Source organism: Nerophis ophidion, linkage group LG29 (genome assembly GCF_033978795.1).
Source record: "Nerophis ophidion isolate RoL-2023_Sa linkage group LG29, RoL_Noph_v1.0, whole genome shotgun sequence".
In the NCBI taxonomy this organism is placed as follows: domain Eukaryota; kingdom Metazoa; phylum Chordata; class Actinopteri; order Syngnathiformes; family Syngnathidae; genus Nerophis; species Nerophis ophidion.
Window position 1 is genome coordinate 20,096,598 of NC_084639.1, and position 15,287 is coordinate 20,111,884.

Below are 15,287 nucleotides of genomic sequence, written 5' to 3' on the forward strand. Positions count from 1 at the left end.
TTTTTCGTACATTTTTACTGTTGTTTTTGTCCCCCACAATAAGTTGCGGACCAAGAAAAGTCGAGCTTGGCCGTGGCCGCACTTTGGACACCCTTGTGATAACTCACGTTGTGGCCGTGAACGCAAAGCTGACACTTCCTTTTGACTTTCCACGTCTCCTAGCCGTCCATAGCGTTTCTACTCGTATGGATTCTTTCGTTCATCACTCCAAGCAACGTTTTTAAGTTTTACAATATAACTAAAACTATTCTTACTCACTAAAGCGTCACATGTTTCTACCTGCTATCATAATGTAATCAAGCTCGCTTCGTTAGCATTAGCTAATGCGCTTACGAAAGTCCGAGTTAGTATGGTTAGCATTCTATTATTAGCACAATAGCGAGCAAATTTTGCAGGTACCATCTACGGTCCGTAAAATCATCTGGAGAAATCACTGCACATAACCGATATTACAGACCTTTGGCGGTACTGCATTAAAAACCGACATCAGTGTGTAAAGGATATCGCCACATGGGCTCAGGAACACTTCATAAAACCACTGTCAGTAACTATAGTTGGTCGCTACATCTGTAAGTGCAAGTTAAAACTCTACTATGCAAAGCCAAAGCCATTTATCAACAACACCCAGGAACGCCGCCGGCTTGGCTGGGCCCGAGCTCACTTAAGACGGACTGATGCAAAGTGTAAAAGTGTTCTGCGGTCTGACGAGTCCACAATTCAAATTATATTTGGAAACTGTGGACGTGGTGTCCTCCGGAACAAAGAGGAAAATAACCATCCGGATTGTTAAAGGCGCAAAGTGTAAAAGCCAGCATGTGTGATGGTATGGGGGTGTATTAGTGCCAAAGGCATGGGTAACTTACACATCTGTGAAGGCACCATTAATGCTGAAAGGTCCATACAGGTTTTGGAGCAACATATGTTGTCATCCAAGCAACGTTATCATGGACGCCCCTGCTTATTTCAGCAAGAGAATGCCAAGCCACGTATTACAACAGTGTGGCTTTGTAGTAAAAGAGTGCGGGTACTTTCCAGTCCAGACCTGTCTCCCATGGAAAATGTGTGAAGCGTAAAATACGACAGCGGAGACCCCGGACTGTTGAAGGACTGAAGCTCCAACATAAAACAAGAATGGGAAAGAATTCCACTTTCAAAGCTCCAACAATTAGTTTCCTCAGTTCCCAAACGTTTATTGAGTGTTGTTAAAAGAAAAGGTGATGTAACACAGTGGTAAACATGCCCTTTCCCAACTACTTTGGCACGTCTTGCAGCCATGAAATTCTAAGTTATTATTATTATTTGCAAAAAAAAATAAAGTTTATGAGTTTGAACATCAAATATGTTGTCTTTGTAGCATATTCAACTGAATATGGGTTGAAAAGGATTCGCAAATCATTGTATTTTGTTTATATTTACATCGAACACAATTTCCCAACTCATATGGAAACGGGGTTTGTATATATATACATAAATGTGAATATATGTATACACACATTTTTATCTATATTATAGTTTCTTTAAAGTTTGCAGTTTTTTTTTTTTCCACTAAAATAGGGATTTTGGTGGAGGCTAGAACCAATTATCCACGTTCTAGTGCTGCGTCTTGAGTTTGCATACCTTGTTGAAGAACCAATTAAGTTTGTAAACATAGGTTCCACTGTACTTGTGTATGCAAAATATTGATGGAGGTCTTTGGATACTATTTTTTTTTTTTTTTTTTTTTTTTTTTTTTTTTTAAGAATCGGAGGGAACCCCTGTCCTCCATAGTTGACTGAAGTGCACTTCCCCCTTTAAGAGTGAGGAAGAATGCTGATTTATTTACGGGCAGCAGCACATTTTTATCTTCTTCATTCCTTACTCATTTATTTACGAGTCCTGCATCTTATCAGACCCTCATGAGCGCATGTATTAACTAGTCCTGCACCTCCATCACCTCCATGACCCTTCACCTTTGCTCCACTATTTCCCACCCAAGTGTCCTCCATGGAACACATGTCACGCCTTCCCACAGTCCTGGTCCAGCGTTCCAGCATTCTGGTCAGAAACTTTGCTGGACTCTGTGGTCAGTTGACATGTAACACAGTCCTTGGTCAGTTTCAATGTAACAGTCTGTGGTCAGTTTACATGTAACACAGTTTCCATGTAACACGGTCCTTGGTCAGTTTCCATGTAACACATTTTACATGTAACAGTCTGTGGTCAGTTTACATGTAACACATTTTACATGTAACATGGTCCTTGGCCAGTTTACATGTAACACAGTATACATGTAACAGTCTGTGGTCAGTTCACGTGTAACACAGTTTACATGTAACATGATCCTTGGTCAGTTTACATGTAACATGGTCCTTGGCCAGTTTACATGTAACACAGTATACATGTAACAGTCTGTGGTCAGTTCACATGTAACACAGTTTACATGTAACATGGTCCTTGGTCAGTTTACATGTAACACAGTTCTTGGTCAGTTTACATGTAACACAGTTTACATTTAACATGGTCCTTGGTGAGTTTACATGTAACACATTTTACATGTAACATGGTCCTTGGTCAGTTTACATGTAACACAGTTTACATGTAACACAGTCCTTTGTCAGTTTCCATGTAACACAGTATACATGTAACAGTCTGTGGTCAGTTTACATGTAACACAGATTACATGTAACAGTCTGTGGTCAGTTTACATGTAACACATTTACATGTAACATGGTCCTTGGCCAGTTTACATGTAACACAGTATACATGTAACAGTATGTGGTCAGTTCGCATGTAACACAGTTTACATGTAACATGGTACTTGGTCAGTTTACATGTAACACAGTTTACATGTAACATGGTCCTTGGTCAGTTTACATGTAACGCATTTTACATGTAACATGGTCCTTGGTTAGTTTACATGTAACAGTTTACATGTAACACAGTCCTTGGTCAGTTTCCATGTAACACAGTATACATGTAACAGTCTGTGGTCAGTTTACATGTAACACAGATTACATGTAACAGTATGTGGTCAGTTTACATGTAACACATTTTACATGTAACATGGTCCTTGGTCAGTTTACATGTAACACAGTATACATGTAACAGTCTGTGGTCAGTTCACATGTAACACAGTTTACATGTAACATGGTCCTTGGTCAGTTTACATGTAACACAGTTCTTGGTCAGTTTGAATGTAACACAGTTTACATGTAACATGGTCCTTGGTCAGTTTACATATAACACAGTTCTTGGTCAGTTTACATGTAACACAGTTTACATGTAACATGGTCCTTGGTCAGTTTACATGTAACACAGTATACATGTAACATGGTCCTTGGTCAGTTTACATGTAACACAGTTTACATGTAACATGATCCTTGGTCAGTTTACAAGTAACAGTATACATGTAATAGTCTGTGGTCAGTTTACATGTAACACAGTTTACATGTAACATGGTCCTTGGTCAGTTTATATGTAACACTGTTTACATGTAAAACGGTCCTTGGTCAGTTTACATGTAACACTGTTTACATGTAACACAGTCCTTGGTCAGTTTACATGTAACACTGTTTACATGTAACATGGTCCTTGGTCAGTTTACATGTAACACGGTCCTGGGTCAGTTTACATGTAACACAGTTTACATGTAGCATGGTCCTTGGTCAGTTCACATGTAACACAGTTTACATGTAGCATGGTCCTTGGTCAGTTCACATGTAACATGTTCCTTGGTCAAATTACATGTAACAGTATAAATGTAACCGTCTGTGGTCAGTTTACATGTAACAGGGTTTACATGTAGCAGTATGTGGTCAGTTTACTTGTAACATGGTCCTTGCTCAGTTTGCATGTAACACAGTTTACATGTAACAGTCTGTGGTCAGTCTACATGTAACACAGTATACATGTAACAGTCTGTGGTCAGTCTACATGTAACACAGTATACATGTAACAATCTGTGGTCAGTTTACATGTAACACAGTATACATGTAACAGTCTGTGGTCAGTCTACATGTAACATAGTAAACATGTAACAGTCTGTGGTCAGTTTACATGCAACACAGTCTGTGTTCAGTTGACATGGAACACAGTTTACATGTAACACAGTCTGTGGTCAATTTACATGTAACGCAGTCTGTGGTCAGTATACATGTAACACAGTTTACATGTAACACAGTCTGTGGTCAATTTATATGTAACACAGTTTACATGTAACACAGTCCATGGTCAGTACACATGTAACACAGTTTACATGTAACGCAGTCCGTGGTCAATTTACATGTAACACAGTTCACATATAAGACAGTCCATGGTCAGTATACATGTGACACAGTTTACATATAACACAGTCTGTGGTCAATTTACATGTAACACAGTTCACATGTAACACAGTCCGTGATCAGTTTACATGCGACATAGTTTATATGTAAAACAGTCCGTGGTCAGTTTACATGCAACATAGTTTATATGTAACACAGTCCATTGTCAGTCGATGTGTAACACAGTCCGTGTTTAGTCTCCGTGTAACACAGTCCTGGGTCAGTTCACATGTAACACAGTTTACATGCAACACAGTCCATTGTCAATCGACATGTAACAGTCCGTGTTTAGTCTCCGTGTAACACAGTCCGTGGTCAGGCGTGTGTCGGCCTTGGGCTGACCCCTAACAGTGGCTGAAATCTGAAGGAGGATGTGAGTGGTGAGACAGGGTGTGGAAGTGGTCTCAGGTCAGGAGGACTGTGCTGGTGTGAGGTTACGGGATGACCTGGGCCTGCAGGGGGGTCAGAGGTGAGACCTCTCTCATGAGGCGTTCAAGTGGAGGTGTTATAAATGGACAGCGTGGTGGACCCAGGTCAAACGTGACACGATCAAACATTTCCCTCCATTTAAAGCAGGGGCCCCAACATGTTTCCCACCAGGGGCCGCAAATAATGTGTGCATTATTTTCACGTGTGGCAGATAAAAACAGCAAAAAATATATATATAAAATAAATACTTGAATTTCAGTGTTTATTTATTTACACATATACACACACATAATACTCATCTACTCATTGTTGAGTTAAGGGTTGAATTGTCCATCCTTGTTTTATTCTCTCTCATAATTTTTCTAACGATATACATGTACACTACATGGCAGTATTGTCCTGTTTAAGAGTGTCACAACATTGCTGTTTACGGCAGACAAACTGCTTTACGGTAGAAGAAAACGTGACTGCTGTTGTTGTGTGTTGTTACCGTGCTGGGAGGACGTTAATCAAACTGCCTAACAATAAACCCACATAAGAAAGCAAGAACTCGCCCTCGATCATTCCACAGTTATTACGTATAAAGCGGAGGTGAAAACAGGCTGTCCTCACTCAGGTCCGCATGTAGCTGGAGGGGGCGTGGCCTCCAGCTCCGCCTGAATTTCAGGAGATTTTCGGGAGAAAATTTGTCCTGGGTAGGTTTTCGGGAGAGGCGCTGAATTTCGGGAGTCTCCCGGAAAATCCACGTAGCTTAACAAAGTCGTACTAAAACATTTTGCCAGATTTTTTTTTTGTTAGCGCCGTGTGTAATGTTCTATATTCTCAATGGAACATTTAAAGTTTTGGTGTTGCTTGCTTACAGGTGTTTGCCAGCGTCATTTATTGAACAGGCGTCAATCTGCAGTCCACATGTATCTCTTATGTGTGACTGCCATTCTATTGTAGGAAATAAAATTCATTCGAGGTGGGTAAGCACAACTAGAATGAATACGTACGTAAGGCTCATTTTTGAGAACATAAAATGATTTTAAGGGAGATTTTTAGTCTGAAAAGTATGGTACTTAAGTTGCAAAATCATAAAATTAATGAATGATTAAATAAATGCCACATATATGAAAACATGCATGTATTTCATTCCAATTATGGTGACACATTTGTGCAATTATTAAAGATGTATTTATGCCTGGCAGACATCAAACTACCGGCCATTTGTTGCCTTTTATCTTCTTTTGGGGCTGAGAGACAAAGTGGACGTTTCAGAGTCACAACCACTGTGAGGAGTTATTCGTGCACTTTTTAGGAGTTATTCATGCACTGTGAGGAAATAGTCATGCACTTTTTCGGAGTTATTCAGGCATTTTGAGGAGTTATTTGTGCACTTTTTAGGAGTTATTCATGCACTTTGAGGAGTTATTCATTCACCTTATAGGAGTTATTAATGCACTTTGAGGAGTTATTCATTCACCTTATAGGAGTTATTAATGCACTTTTTAGAAGTTATTAATGCACTTTATAGGAGTTATTCATGCACTGTGAGGAAATATTCATGCACTTTTTAGGAGTTATTCAGGCATTTTGAGGAGTTATTCGTGCACTTTTTAGGAGTTATTCATGCACTGTGAGGAAATATTCATGCACTTTTTAGGAGTTATTCAGGCACTTTGAAGAGTTATTAATGCATGTTTTAGGAGTTATTCATGCATTTTGAAGAGTTATTAATGCATGTTTTAGGAGTTATTCATGCACTTTTTAGGAGTTATTCATGTACTTTTTAGGAATTATTCATGCATGTTTTAGGAGTTATTCGTGCACTTTTTAGGAGTTATTCATGCACTTTTTAGGAGTTATTCATGCACTTTGAAGAGTTATTAATGCATGTTTTAGGAGTTATTCATGCACTTTGTAGGAGTTATTCATGCATTTTGGGTAGTTATTAATGCATGTTTTAGGAGTTATTCATGCACTTTTTAGGAGTTATTCATGTACTTTTTAGGAATTATTCATGCATGTTTTAGGAGTTATTCGTGCACTTTTTAGGAGTTATTAATGCACTTTTTAGGAGTTATTCATGCACTTTTTAGGAGTTATTCATGCACTTTGAGGAGTTATTCATTCACCTTATAGGAGTTATTAATGCACTTTGAGGAGTTATTATTGCACTTTGTAGGAGTTATTCATTCACCTTATAGGAGTTATTAATGCACTTTGAGGAGTTATTATTGCACTTTTTAGGAGTTATTCATGCACTTTTTAGAAGTTATTAATGCACTTTATAGGAGTTATTAATCCATTTTTTAGGAGTTATTAATCCACTTTTTTGGAGTTATCGATGCACTTTTTAGGAGTTTTTAATTTTCTACTATTTAGGAGTTTTCAATGCACTTTTTAGGAGTTATTATTGCACTTTTTAGGAGTTATTAAATTTCTACTATTTGGGAGTTATTAATCCACTTTTTAGGAGTTATCAATGCACTTTTTAGGAATTATTAATCCACTTTTTATGAGTTTTCAATGCACTTTAAAGGAGTTATTATTGCACTTTTTAGGAGTTATTATTGCAGTTTTTAGGAGTTATTATTGCACTTTTTAGGAGTTATTAATTTTCTACTATTTAGGAGTTATTGCACTTTTTAGGAGTTATTGCACTTTTTAGGAGTTTTTAATTTTCTACTATTTAGGAGTTTTCAATGCACTTTTTAGGAGTTATTATTGCACTTTTTAGGAGTTATTAATTTTCTACTATTTAGGAGTTATTAATCCACTTTTTAGGAGTTATTGATCCACTTTTTAGGAGTTATCAATGCACTTTTTAGGAATTATTAATCCACTTTTTATGAGTTTTCAATGCACTTTAAAGGAGTTATTATTGCACTTTTTAGGAGTTATTATTGCAGTTTTTAGGAGTTATTATTGCACTTTTTAGGAGTTATTAATTTTCTACTATTTAGGAGTTATTATTGCACTTTTTAGGGGTTATTGCAATTTTTATGAGTTATTATTGCACGTTTTAGAAGTTATTAATCCACTTTTTAGGAGTTATCAATGCACTTTTTAGGAGTTATTATTGCACCTTTTTTGAGTTGATAATGCACTTTGTAGGTGTTAATGCACTTTTTAGGAGTTATCAATGCACTTTTTAGGAGTTATTAATCCACTTTTTAGGAGTTATCAATGCACTTTTTAGGAGTTATCAATGGACTTTTTAGGAGTTATCAATGGACTTTTTAGGAGTTATTATTGCACTTTTTAGAAGTTAATGCCCTTTTTAGAAGTTATTAATGCACATTTTAGGAGTTATTAATGCACTTTAACGAGTTATTATTGCACTTTTTTGGAGTTAATAATATATTTTTATGAGTTATTAATGCACCTTTTAGGAGTTCTTAATGCACTTTTTAGGAATTAATAATCTACTTTTTAAGAGTAATCAATGCACTTTTTAAGAGTAATCAATGCACTTTTTAGGAATTCTTAGTGCACTTTTTTGGAGGAATTAATCCACTTTTCAGGAGTTATTAATCCACTTTTTAGGAGTTATTATTGCGCTTTTTTAGCAGTTATTATTGCACTTTGAGGAGTTAATAATGCCCTTTTGAGGAGTTGTTAATGCACTTTGTGGGAGTTAATGCACTTTTTAGGAGTTTTTATTGCACTTTTTAGGAGTTATTAATGCACTGCTTAGGAATTATTAATTCACTTTTTAGGAGTTATTAATGCACTTTGAGGAGTTATTATTGCACCTTTTTGGAGTTATTAATGCACATTTTAGGAGTTATTATTTCACTTTTTAGGAGTTATTAATGCACTTTAAGGAGTTATTGCACTTTTTTGGGGATAATAATGCATTTTTATGAGTTATTATTGCACTTTTTAGGAGTTCTTAATGCACTTTTTAGGAAGTATTAATCTACTTTTTAGGAATTATTAATGCACTTTTTAGGAATTATTAATGCACTTTGAGGAGTTATTATTGCACTTTTTAAGAGTTCTTAGTGCACTTTTTTGGAGTAATTAATCCACTTTTCAGGAGTTATTAATCTACTTTTTAGGAGTTATTATTGCACTTTTTAGGAGTTGATATTGCTCTTTTGAGGAGATGTTAATTCACTTTTTGGGAGTTAATAACGCACTTTTTAGGAGTTATATATATAAATATACATACATACACACATACATACAATTATACATACATACACACATACATACAATTATATATATATATATATATATATATATATATATATATATATATATATATATACCGATAATTCAGTGCAAGTGGATTTAACCTTCAACCTTCTAAAATGCGTCCATTGTAGCAACACGGCTACATCCAACCTGGGAATATCGGTGGTTTCTGATTGTTTGTGAGGGCACTTATTATTAAATGAGTTCCTAATTTGAGGTTTCACTGCACTCCTCCAACAAAGTGGTGATGTATGTATGTATGTGTGTGTGTGTGTGTGTGTGTGTGTGTGTGTGTGTTGAGAGATAGCTGAAAAAAAAGCAAAAGGCCCAAAGAAGACAACAGAGAGCTTGTGTGATCATTTCAAAGTGAAAAGAGAGCGATGGTGGTCAAACACAAAGTATCCATCCATTTCTACCGCTTATTCCCTTTTGGGGTCGCGGGAGGCGCTGTAGAAATAAGGTTAAAGTGTAGTTTGGTAGTTAATGCCATCTTTTATGTTTGACTTGCATGGTTATTGTTTGTTTCATACACAAGTTAGCATTCAATTTGTTTGCTATTGGCAACCATTTTTGTCCAAATATCAAACGCCTCCAATGAATGCCTTGTTAGATAATTGCTGTTGTGAAATAATGAATTATTAAGTATTATATAAGTATTGAATTTATTGTCACTCCTCTACTAAAGTTATTTGTTTCATTTGGTTCTTATTTTAATATCTTTTAAATGGTTCTAGGCTACACTCTTTAGTTGATTGTTACTATATTTAAATTAATATATAATTATATTCCCAAGGTTTGAAAAAATTTAAATACATTAAATACAAATAATTGGATAAAAACAATAGGTAAATAATCTAAATCTAAATGAAATACATTTAAATGAAAGTAAATAAATTAAATAAATATGAATACAAATACAAGTAAATATACAATAAATGAATACAAATCACATAGAATAAATTAAATATAATAAAAAAAATACAAAATAAAAATAAATTAAAAAAAATACAAATAAAATGAAAAAAACAAATATAAATTAAATAAATACAAATGACATACATAAATTAAATACAAATGAAATAGAACATGCAAATTAAATAAAAGAAATGAAATTAAAGGAAAATTTTACAAATAAAAAATTAAAGATTTCAAATTAGATTAATCTAATTTAAATTAGATTATTCAAATATAATTACATAAATACAAATGAAGTTGAATAAAATACAAAAATAAATTTAAATTACATTAAGTGGATTAAATAAAAATAAAATACAAATAAAATGAAAAAAACCAATATAAATTAAATAAATACTAATGACATACATAAATTAAATACAAATTAAATAGAACATGCAAATTAAATAAAAGAAATGAAATTAAAGAAAAAATTTACAAATAAAAAATTTAAAAAGATTTCAAATTAGATTAATCCAATTTAAATTACATTATTCAAATATAATTACATAAATACAAATGAAATTTAAAAAAATACAAAAATAAATACAAATTAAGTGGATTAAATACAAATAAAAAATACAAATAAAATAAATAAAATACAAATAAAATGAAAAAAACTAATATAAATTAAATAAATACAAATTACATACATAAATTAAATACAAATTAAATAAAATATACAAATTAAAAAAAAATTAAAGAAAAATGTTACAAATTAAAAATGAAAGTAGATTTCAAATTAGATTCATCTCATTTAAATTAGATTATTCAAATATAATTACATAAATACAAATGAAATTAAATAAAATACAAAAATAAATACAAATTACTTTAAGTGGATTAAATACAAATAAAAAAATACAAAAATAAAATACATATAAAATGAAAAAACAAATATAAATTAAATAAATACTAATGACATACATAAATTAAATACAAATGAAATAGAACATGCAAATAAAATAAAATAAATGAAATTAAAGAAAAATTTTACAAATAAAAAATTAAAGATTTCAAATTAGATTAATCTAATTTGAATTAGATTATTCAAATATAATTACATAAATACAAATGAAGTTGAATAAAATACAAAAATAAATTTAAATTACATTAAGTGGATTAAATACAAATAAAATAATACAAATAAAATACAACTAAAATGAAAAAAACAAATATAAATTAAATAAATACTAATGACATACATAAATTAAATACAAATTAAATAAAACATGCAAATTAAATAAAACAAATGAAATTAAAGAAAAATATTACAAATAAAAAATGAAAGTAGATTTCAAATTAGATTAATCTAATTTAAATTATATTATTCAAATATAATTACATAAATACAAATGAAATTAAATAAAATACAAAAATAAATACAAATTATGTTAAGTGGATTAAATACAAATAAAAAATACAAATAAAATACAAATAAAATAAATAAAATACAAATAAAATGAAAAAAACTAATATAAATTAAATAAATACAAATTACATACAAATTAAATAAAACATACAAATAAAAAAAATTAAAGAAATATGTTACAAATAAAAAATGAAAGTAGATTTCAAATTAGATTAATCTAATTTAAATTAAATTATTCAAATATAATTACATAAATACAAATGAAATTAAATAAAATACAAAAATAAATACAAATTACGTTAAGTGGATTAAATACAAATAATAAAATACAAATAAAATAATACAAATAAAATAAATAAAATACAAATAAAATGAAAAAAACTAATATAATTAAATGAATACAAATTACATAAAACATACAAATAAATACAAAAATGAAATTGAAGAAAAATGTTACAAATAAAAAATGAAAGTAGATTTCAAATTAGATTAATCTAATTTAAATGAGATTATTCAAATATAATTACATGAATACAAATGAAATGAAACAAAATACAAAAAAAAATACAAATTACGTTAAGTGGATTAAATACAAATAAAAAAATGCAAATAAAATACAAATAAAATAAATAAAATACAATTAAATGAAAAAAACAAATATAAATTAAATAAATGCAAATGACATACAAATTAAATAAAACATACAAATTTAAAAAAAAATGAAATTAAAGAAAAATGTTACAAATAAAAAATGAAAGTAGATTTCAAATTAGATTAATCTCATTTAAATTGGATTATTCAAATATAATTACATAAATACAAATTAAATTAAATAAAATACGAAAATAAATTTAAATTACGTTAAGTGGATTGAATACAAATAAAAAAACACAAATAAAATACAAATAAAATCAAATACTAATCAAATGAATAAATAAATACATACAAATTATGTTAAGTGGATTAAATACAAATAATAAAATACAAATAAAATACAAATAAAATAAATAAAATACAAATAAAATTAAAAAAACTAATATAAATTAAATGAACAAAAATTACATAAAACATACAAATAAATACAAAAATGAAATTGAAGAAAAATGTTACAAATAAAAAATGAAAGTAGATTTCAAATTAGATTAATCTAATTTAAATGAGATTATTCAAATATAATTACATAAATACAAATGAAATGAAACAAAATACAAAAATAAATACAAATTACGTTAAGTGGATTAAATACAAATAAAAAAATGCAAATAAAGTACAAATAAAATAAATAAAATACAATTAAATGAAAAAAACAAATATCAATTAAATAAATGCAAATTTCATACAAATTAAATAAAACATACAAATTTAAAAAAAAATGAAATTAAAGAAAAATGTTACAAATAAAAAATGAAAGTAGATTTCAAATTAGATTAATCTCATTTAAATTAGCTTATTCATATATAATTACATAAATACAAATTAAATTAAATAAAATACAAAAATAAATTTAAATTACGTTAAGTGGATTAAATACAAATAAAAAAAACACAAATAAAATACTAATAAATTAAATCAAATACTAATAAAATAAATAAATAAATACATACAAATTATGTTAAGTGGATTAAATAAAAATAAAAAATAAAAATAAAATAATTCGAATAAAATAAATAAAAAACAAATAAAATAAATAAAATATAAATAAAATAAATGAAAAATACATAAAAATTACGTTAAGTGGATAAAATACAAATAAAAAATACAAATAAAATACAAATAAGATAAATGAAATATAAATAAAATAAATAAATAAATAAATACAAATTAGGTTAAGTGGATAAAATACAAATAAAAAATACAAATAAAATACAAATAAGATAAATGAAATATAAATAAAATAAATAAATAAATAAATACAAATTACGTTAAGTGGATAAAATACAAATAAATAATAAATAAAATACGATTAAAATCAATAAAATACAAATAAAATAAATGAAAAAATACATAAAAATTACGTTAAATGGATTAAATACAAATAAATAAATACAAAGGATGTTAAATTAATCAAAATTCAAACTACATACCTACACAAATGAAACTAGATAAGATAAAAGCAAATTAAATGAGATAAAGCAAATATAATTTAAAACAATTAATGTTCTCCCCGTGAATGCGTGGGTTCCCTCCGGGTACTCCGGCTTCCTCCCACTTCCAAAGACATGCACCTGGGGATAGGTTGATTGGCAACACTAAATTGGCCCTAGTGTGTGAATGTGAGTGTGAATGTTGTCTGTCTATCTGTGTTGGCCCTGCGATGAGGTGGCGACTTGTCCAGGGTGTACCCCGCCTTCCGCCCGATTGTAGCTGAGATAGGCGCCAGCGCCCCCCGCGACCCCGAAAGGGAATAAGCGGTAGAAAATGGATGGATGGAAATAAAGAAATTCAATAAAAATCATCTTTGAAAAAAACTAGTTAAATGGATTAAATACAAATTTCGGATTTTTTTTTTTATTTAGATTCAGATTTCAGGCGCCTTATAAATAAAATTATTATTATCAAATGAAATAAATACAAACATCAATAATATGTGCGTTTTTAAGAACATTTTTTAAAAAATCACTAAAAAAATATTTTAACTATTTTCCCTGAAAGACGCATTTAGGCTAGAAAGGGTTTTATTTAATGACTGGATTAATGACTCGGTGACTTTTTGACGTCAACATCAGCGAACAGAAAAGTTGTCACTCACAAAAGTCTGCAGAAAGTCAGAGTTTAGGACTATTTGGTCTGCATCCATTGATTGATTGATTGATTACCAACAGCTGTGTCCAAACACTTTTGCCCACTAAATACTGAAGTCGGTGCAGTGGTTACTCGGTTCAGACGGCATCAAACCTACCTGCTGTCGGACGACTCCTCCTCTCCTCGCTCACACCTGGGCAGCCTGCGTACTCCAAGCGGGGGTCCCCGTCTGACTAAGTCCGGGTGAAGACCAGGTCCCCATGTGGGACAAAATCCAGGTCCGGGTCCAGGTGTAGACCACGGCGAGGTGTCGGGTGGGAAAGTGAGAGTTCTTGCCACTCGACTTGAGTCTGCCTGCACAGGGCGAGGACACTCCCCTCCGGGGTCCTGTCGTCTCCGCCCTCTTCACACACACACACACACACACACACACACACACACACACACACACACACACACACACACACACACACACACACACACACACACACACACACACACACACACACACACACACACACACACACACACACACACACACACACACACACACACACACACACACACACACACACACACACACACACACACACACACACACACACACACACACACACACACTCTTTTGGGCCAGATTGCCATCCCAGTTGCCCCTCCCCCTCCCTGCAGCCTGCAGGCCTTTGGGCCGGGTCCAGGCCGGGTGTTGTTGCTACATTTTTGCTTTCATTTGTGCTGTAAATTCCATTGTTTCCTCATTAGCACACCTGGGGGCAATGGTGGCGTGGCTCCGATGGTAGAGTTCCGCCAAGTCCGAGGATAACGCCCCCCCACCACCACCACTTGGCTTTGGGAGGTTTTTTTCTAGCAGGACTCCCTCAAAAAAAACAAAAAAAAAAGTAAAATTATATCATAATAACCGTATTTTCTAGGAGTATAGATCAGGGGTCAACAAGGCGGTGCCCGCTGGCCTGTTCTAAAAATAGCTCAAATAGCAGCACTTACCAGTGAGCTGCCTCAATTTTTTTTATTTTTTATTTTTTTTTTTTTTAAATTTACTAGCAAGCTGGTCTCGCTTTGCTGGACATTTTTAATTCTAAGAGAATTAAAAAATTTGAAATTTGAAAATCCGAGAAAATATTTGAAAGAATTGGTCTTCACTTGTTGAAATAAATTCATTTATTTTTTGACTTTGCTTCTTATAAGTTTCCAAAAGACAATTTTAGAGAAAAAATACAACCTTAAAAATGATTTTAGGGATTTTTAAACACATATACCTTTTTACCTTTTAAATCCAAGAAAAT

At 31.5% G+C, this 15,287-nt stretch overlaps 1 protein-coding gene across 1 annotated transcript in view; it reads right to left on the reverse strand.

Annotated features, from left to right (window-relative positions):
- fat2 (FAT atypical cadherin 2) overlaps window positions 1-14,364 on the reverse strand; it is a 250,515-nt gene extending 236,151 nt beyond the window's left edge. Inside the window, 1 exon segment of the mRNA XM_061891855.1 lies at window positions 14,144-14,364. The gene's annotated coding sequence lies outside the window, so the exon portion shown is untranslated.
- Between the last annotated feature and the right edge of the window lie 923 nt (window positions 14,365-15,287).